Below are 6,850 nucleotides of genomic sequence, written 5' to 3' on the forward strand. Positions count from 1 at the left end.
GGAGACCTGGAAGTGCCCAGCACTGGTAGGGAGATCCCCGTGAGTGCCCCCTGCCCTCCCCTAGCCCCCCAGCCTCTCACTGCTGCCTTTAATCCCCCCAGATCTGCCTGTCTTTGATGCTCCTGTAGGCGGCTGAGCCGGGGTTCTGAATAGGAAGCTGAGGGCTCACAGCCATGGGGGAGCCGGCTAGAGCAGAGCCTGCCGGGCCTGCCCGCGGGAGGGGGCTGTGGGCCCCTCACCATTCACCGCTAAGCCTGGATCCGGAGGCCTTTGTGCCAGGAACAAAACCCGGGGGATCAGCTGTTCTCAGACCTGCCTCTCTCAGCTCCGGAAGGGACTGGGTGGGGAGCCTGGGCCTGAGGGTGGACTCTGCCCCCTCCATGGGCCCTGGGATTGCAGGGTGGCCCTATGCCCTGGAAGCTCCCTGCTACCCCAGGAAGTGGGGCTGTGGTGGGTGAACAAACTGGGGCTCAAATCCCACGTTTTACTCATCGCGAGACTTGGATGTATTCATTGCTCTGAGCCTCAATTTCATGAACTGTAAAGTGGACATTTACAATGGCCCAACCTCATGGAGTATGAGGATTATATGAGAGGATGCACTTGGTGCTTGGCAGTGCCCGGGGCCCAGTAGGCACTTTACAAATGGCAGCTGCTACTTTGATTAGCTTTACTCTTGCCTGGGTGCATGGAACTTAGAGCAGAGAACATCTAGGGCCTGAGTGCAAAATATATGTGGGGCGTGTGTAGGGAACTCTGAGCAAGCCTGGCCAGTTGTGCTGGAGGACAGCCTGTGACCCACCACCTGCCTACGCTTCCTCTCAACACCCTCCACACAGCCCACTCCCAGCCAAGTGTCCTGGGCCTGGGGCTGCAGGGACCTGGGACATGTCCCTAGAGAGTAGGGGTGGAGGGCCTCTGACCCTCTGGGAGATGCCGGACCCCTGCTGACCAGGCCCCAAGTTAAAACTGAGCCTGAGTCTGTCCCTTCCCAGGCCCTCCTCCTGGCCGCACTCCTCCGCCTGGCCCTCAGCCCCAGGCCTCATGGTGGCTGGTTGCCATCAGCCCAAAATGGCCAAAAGGCTTCGGCAGGGGAATCTCTCTGGGGGCATCTGGGAGAGGCCTCAGGGGTCCTGCCTGCTCAAGGTGTCTCTTGTGGGACCCTCAGGCCTGTGCCACCATTAGGGGACAGGCTCTGTGTCAGAGGTGACTGCAAGCAGGGCCCCAGGCAGCCCTTACTTGAGTTTCCCAGGCAGAGGGCCAGGAGGCTTGTGGTCACACTCAGCCTGGGGCCTGGGCTACGGCCAACCGTCAGCAGCAGAGATTAGTGAGTTGGTTTTATTTTAAACAAAAAAGAACTTTGAGTGGAAACATGTGTCTTCTCCCCCTTACCGCCTCTCCCTCCCTTTCTCTCTCCATTTCGTTCTCAAATATTTTTCTTTTTTTGTGCATCTTTTTCTCTGTTTTCCTCTGTCTCGCTCTATTTCTCTCTATCTCTGTCTCTGTCTCTTGACTTTTCGGCTTCTCTCCATCTCTTTCTCTCTAGCTTTCAAGGGTCAGAAGTGGGACCAGACACCCCCTTTGGGTGTGGCCCAGGCCCTTGGCATTCCACCCTCCTCGCAGATGAAGTCCTCAGTGGTTGTCACGAACCCCAGGCTAAGAGACCCCTCCAGGGGATAGGGTGTCTGAGCAGCTGAGGCTTCAAGACCCAAGTCCCCCACCTTCCTGTCCTCCTCCTCCCAAGCCCTGGCTTCCCCTAGATCCTCCCCTCATGTGTTTCTTTCATACGAAGCATCTAGAAGGAATTCTGAAGCTTAAAACAAGTTTTCAACCACTGATCTGGTCCAAACTGCCCATTTTGCAGCCAGAGAAACTGTCCCAAGGGGACCATCACTTGCTGAAGACCATGCAGAGAATAGGGAGGCGGGGAAAGCTGGGCAGGCCCAGGTCCCCACCTGCAAGCAGCATCACCTACACCTCAGGAAGCAGGGGCGCCCCACCTCCCAGACTCACAGTCACGTTAATTCTCAGGTCTCGGGTCTTCCAGAAAGGTGGTCTGCGTCTTGGGGGATGACAGACCTCCCCTGAGGAGGGCACGAGCACTAGAGACCCCCTGGGAAATCACGGGCCTTAGCTGGTGACCCTTCCCAGCCAGGACAGCCAGGTCGTTGGGCCCTGCCTTCCAGCCCCTTCTGACACTCACCAGGTAGCAGAGAGAGACGGGCCACCCAGGAACTGGGTCCAGGCCTGGGGCTGCAGGGACCTGGGACATGTCCCTAGAGAGTAGGGGTGGAGGGCCTCTGACCCTCTGGGAGATGCCGGACCCCTGCTGACCAGGCCCCAAGTTTTGTGTGTTTGCTTCACACAAGCCTCTGAGTCCTTGTGTGAAGCAAACATGAGCTTTCCCCGTGTTGGCCTCAGCTTCCCCACCTTAGCAGCAGAAGGCTTGTCTTTGTCACTTAGGCACCTTTCTCCCTAATATTTTATTGTGTTCTTGTCTCCTTTCAGGGAAAGAAACTTCTGGAACTCCTGGCCAGAAATTCAGTCTTCCCTTCCAAAGTAAGAAGCAACCTTCTCGACATGACCAGCTCCCTCTTAATTCCCAGGCTTGCTGTCCCCTGGGTAAAGTGCCTTAAACCCAGAGGAAAGAGGCAGAGTGGGGGTCATGACCATTATCTGGTACACTGGCAAAAATGCGACCCTGGGTGCCCGGGGTCCTGCCAGCACTCAGATAAGCATAGGAGGGTAGGAATAGGGACCCTTGGGCGGGGGGGAGGTGCCCTCACTGGCTGGCAGAGGAGAATTCCTCCTTTCTTCCTTGGTGCCAGGAGTTAAGCCAAGGTAAATGAGGGGGATTAGCTAGACTGCGGCAGGTGAGCCTGTCTTTCCAGGTTTGGGCAAACTCTGTCATCACCACCAAACTGCCCCGCCCTCCTCCTGCCCCACCTCCATCCTGGCTTCTAGAAGAGGCCCAAAGGGGATGGCAAGGGGCTGCATCGTCACCTTCACTAGGCAACCCAAAAATCCTTGGGCCAGGGGTCAGGAAGGAAAGATAAGCTGCCTAGGAGCCCGGGGAGGGGGGACGTAGGGGGAGGGGATGGGATGCCAGTCCCCCCACCCCAGCTGCTCCTTTCTGCCCTCCAGGACCCCCTCAATCAGCCCCAGCCAGGGGCTGGAAGGTGCCACGCTCCACAGTCACCACCAGTTTTTCTGCTCTTCCCACCTCTGGGGGAAAGTATGGAAATGATTCATTTCATCCTCACAATAGCCCTGCAGGCAGGAACTGTTAGCCCCTACTTTACAGATGAGGAAAATGAGGTAGGAAAGGGGAAGAGGCTTGCTTACACAATCCCTGTGATGTGTTGGCTCAGGGAGAGCTGGTTGTTACATTTTCATGAATTTTGGGAGCCACGGTTCCTTGGTACTTTGAAACCAACTGTGAGTGTAAGTATTTACACCACAGCAATTGACAAATGATACAAACCTGGACATTCTCTGTATTTTTTTTTTTCCTTTCAGAGAGCCAGTTGTTAAACATTTACCAGCTCACCAGTGGCTGGAGGTCACAGCTTTTGTAGTGTCTCGAAAGGGTCCCCAGTTTAAAACGTTTAAGAGCTTAGCAAGACTGATCCCTTGTCTCAAGACCTGGGGCAGATCTGTGCCTGTCTGACTCCAAAGCCAAAGAAATTCCTCCCTCCCTTCCCTCCCGCCAAGGGTTAGCTTCTTTTTCTACTCCACCATGATGACTTCCTGTCTAGGGCAAGAAATTGTCCTGGTTGTCCCTTGGGGCAGGGATTAAAGGTACTATAGGGTTCAGAGCACCTGGCCAGCATGCCCTGCCCTCTGACACTGCAATCGAGTCCATAAATATTTACCAAGCACCTCACTTAACCTCCCCGAGCCTGTTTCTTCGGCTGCAAAATGAGGGTCTTTAAACTGAGAGCATCCATCCGCCTAGTCATTCAGTCACTGGCTCCTGTGTGCCAGCCAGGTAGGATCTTGGAAAGACTGGCAGCAGCCCTGAGTCCTGGCTCTGCCGCTGGCTTCCTGTGTTACCGGGGGCCTCTGCCTTCCCAAGTGTTCGTTGGCATCCTCAGCGAGGGCTCCTTCTAACTCCTCTCCACCTCTCAGGGGGTGTTGCTGGATCCCAAGGGAAGCCATGGCTGAAAGCACTTGGGGAACCGGAAGAGATGGTAGTCAAGGTAACTAGCCTAGTTGGGAGACACAAAGGATCAGCAGCGGCTCACACCCGGGACACCAAACACACCCGTGTGATTCACGCCAGTAGGGTCCCTGTTTCTGTTTACTTGGAGGCAGAGTTCAGAGAGCAGGGAGGTGTGGGAGACTCCGGCCAGACTTCCTGATGGGGTAACAATGCAGTAACAGCTAATATTTGATGAGTACGTACTGTGTGCCAGGGCCGGTGCTCAAGTATATGCCTTTTCTCATTTAATCTTTACTCGTATGGAGCCCGCTTTGTAGATAAGGAAGCTAAAGCCCTGAGTGCGGAAGTGACTTGACCAAGGTCACTTACTCATTCAAAAAAAATGTATCGTTTCTCGGGGACAGAGTTTCAGTTTGGGATGACGAAAAGTTCTGCAGGCGGTTGGTGGTGATGGTTGCCCACGAATGTGCTCAACGCCACTTTAAAATGGTCAAATTGGTCCATTTCATGGATATTTTACCACAGTAAAAAAATTAACTTAATAAGTCTTTGTCGATCCCCAGCCATGTTCCCGGCGCTGTGCTGGATGCTGCGGACGGCAGTGCATAAAGCGGGCAATTGCCCTTAACCTTCGCGGGGCTGACGTTCTAGAACAGTGTCGACCAAGAGGACTTTCTCTGGATGGGATGATGGACGAACGGCTGTGTTCCATACCTGCTCCGCGCCATGCGGCAGCCGCTAGTCACACGTGGCTGCTGAGCACTCGAAATGTGGCCAGTGTCGCGGAAGAACCGACTCCGATTTTATTTCATTTTAATTCATTAAAAGCGTTCATTCAATTAATTTAAATTTAAATAGCTGTGACGAGCGCCTGCTGAACCGGACAGCGCAGTTCTGGAAGGTCAGCTACACGACAGGCCGGTCAGCGGTAGAACTGGATCAGAACCCAAGTCCGTCTAACCTGACTTCGTCTCATTCCGGCTTCTCAGTGCTGCGTTTCAGCAGATCTGACCACCTGCATCGGAATCACCAGGGAAGCATGCTAAAAATTCAGATCCCCAGGCTCTACCTCAGAGCTGCTGAGCCGGACATGCACAGGATACGGCACAGGAGTCCGTATCTTTGTTAGGATCTCAGGTAATGCACAAGGGGTCAAGTTTGAGACTCATCGCCCTACTCGTTTAAGACTCTTGGGTAAGAAGAGCTTGCATTAGGTCTGACCTGACCCGTATTGAACCTTCTGGGCCAGGACCAGACCTGCTGAAAGAAGCATGCTCCTCTCCGTGCTTCCCCAGCCCTGCTAACCCAGCCTTGAAGATAACCAGTCCCGGCTGCCGGCCTGTGATTCTCACCACCATTCCCTGAAGAGCAAAAAGAGATGGCCTTGCCATACTCTAGGCAGAGGGGCTGGGGAGGGCTCCTGAATTCCTGCTCCCATCTCCCATCAGTCTCCGAGGCTCCCCAGCCAGCCAGCTCAAGGCTCTGGCCCTAGCTGGTGGGCAGCAGGAGAGAGAGGCTTGGCCTGGTGCCCCGCCCTGCAGACCAGCCTGGTCAAGCAAGGGGAGGAAGGAAGCAAAGGCAGGCCAGGGCCCCAGCGGGGATAGGGGTGGGGGGTGACGAAAGCCTCAGGAATTTGAAAACAAACATTTAGCCAGTGAAGGAAGAGGCTGCTGTTGGCAGACCGAGCCAGGACGGGCCCAGTTCCCTCCCTCCCTGGGCAGAGGTGAATCCCAGCCCTGCTGCTGACTGACCATGGGCTCTGCTGGGACCGGTGCCTGGGGAGTTTCCACTCCATACTGGAGCATCCTGGCTGGAACGAGGAGAGGAAGCGACAGAGAGCAGGGAGCTCCAAGAATACCTGGGAGGAGGCCCAGCAGCAATAGGGTGCCTCATCAGGCATTTATTGGGCACCCACGGTATACCAAGAGTTCAGAGACAAAAGCACTGCCCAGCTGGTGAAGGAATCACACATAGGGAAGGATAATACTGAGAGAAGCCCGGGGACCCGTGGGCTTTCTGCAGAGGAAGTCAGAGGAGGCTGGAGGGGGTGGCACCTGAGCCGAGCCTTGAAGGACAGATTCTGCCAGCACAGAACGGAACCTGGTTAATCTCACCCTTCCCTCTCCCAGAGCCAAACTCAGTGGGTGAGTGAGCAAGTGACCAGGAATGAATGAATGAATAGATGAATAAATGATCTACAGAAAAACGCGAAATCTCAGGTCTCAAGGTCAACTACAAAAATTTATCTTATCACCTCTCAGCTATTAACTCTCTTCATAGCCCAAGGGCCATGCTCCCACTTGGTACCTAGAGACCCTGAAGCCAACCTGCCTGGGTTTAAGTCCCAACTCAGTCACTTACCAGCCTTGTGACTTTGGGCAAGTTACTTAACTTCTCTGTGCTGTTCTAGTCTCTGTAAAATAGAGGTAATCATTCTGTCTATTCATAAAGTTTTTGAGAAGACCGAGTAAATTTAGATAAGTAAAACTCTCAGAACAATGTCGGGTACATAGTGAGAGTTACATAAGTGTTCATAGTCTTTAGGCACTAGCTTACTCATGCATTAATTCACTCACTCACTTATTCATTCACTGATTCACTCCTTTATTCAATCCACTACTCACTTTACGCACTCCTCCCTCTCCACACTCATTCATTGAGCAACCCCCCAAGCCCTCTCCTTTC

General features: G+C 54.1%; 1 long non-coding RNA gene across 1 annotated transcript; it reads left to right on the forward strand.

Annotated features, from left to right (window-relative positions):
• On the forward strand, positions 1-6,373 carry LOC118601635. The gene is made up of 3 exons (XR_004950418.1): positions 1-25; positions 2,509-2,559; positions 4,729-6,373. It is a non-coding gene; the product is annotated as an uncharacterized LOC118601635 (long non-coding RNA).
• Positions 6,374-6,850: the final 477 nt, after the last annotated feature.

This window comes from Rousettus aegyptiacus, unplaced genomic scaffold (genome assembly GCF_014176215.1).
Source record: "Rousettus aegyptiacus isolate mRouAeg1 unplaced genomic scaffold, mRouAeg1.p scaffold_m13_p_1, whole genome shotgun sequence".
NCBI lineage: Eukaryota > Metazoa > Chordata > Mammalia > Chiroptera > Pteropodidae > Rousettus > Rousettus aegyptiacus.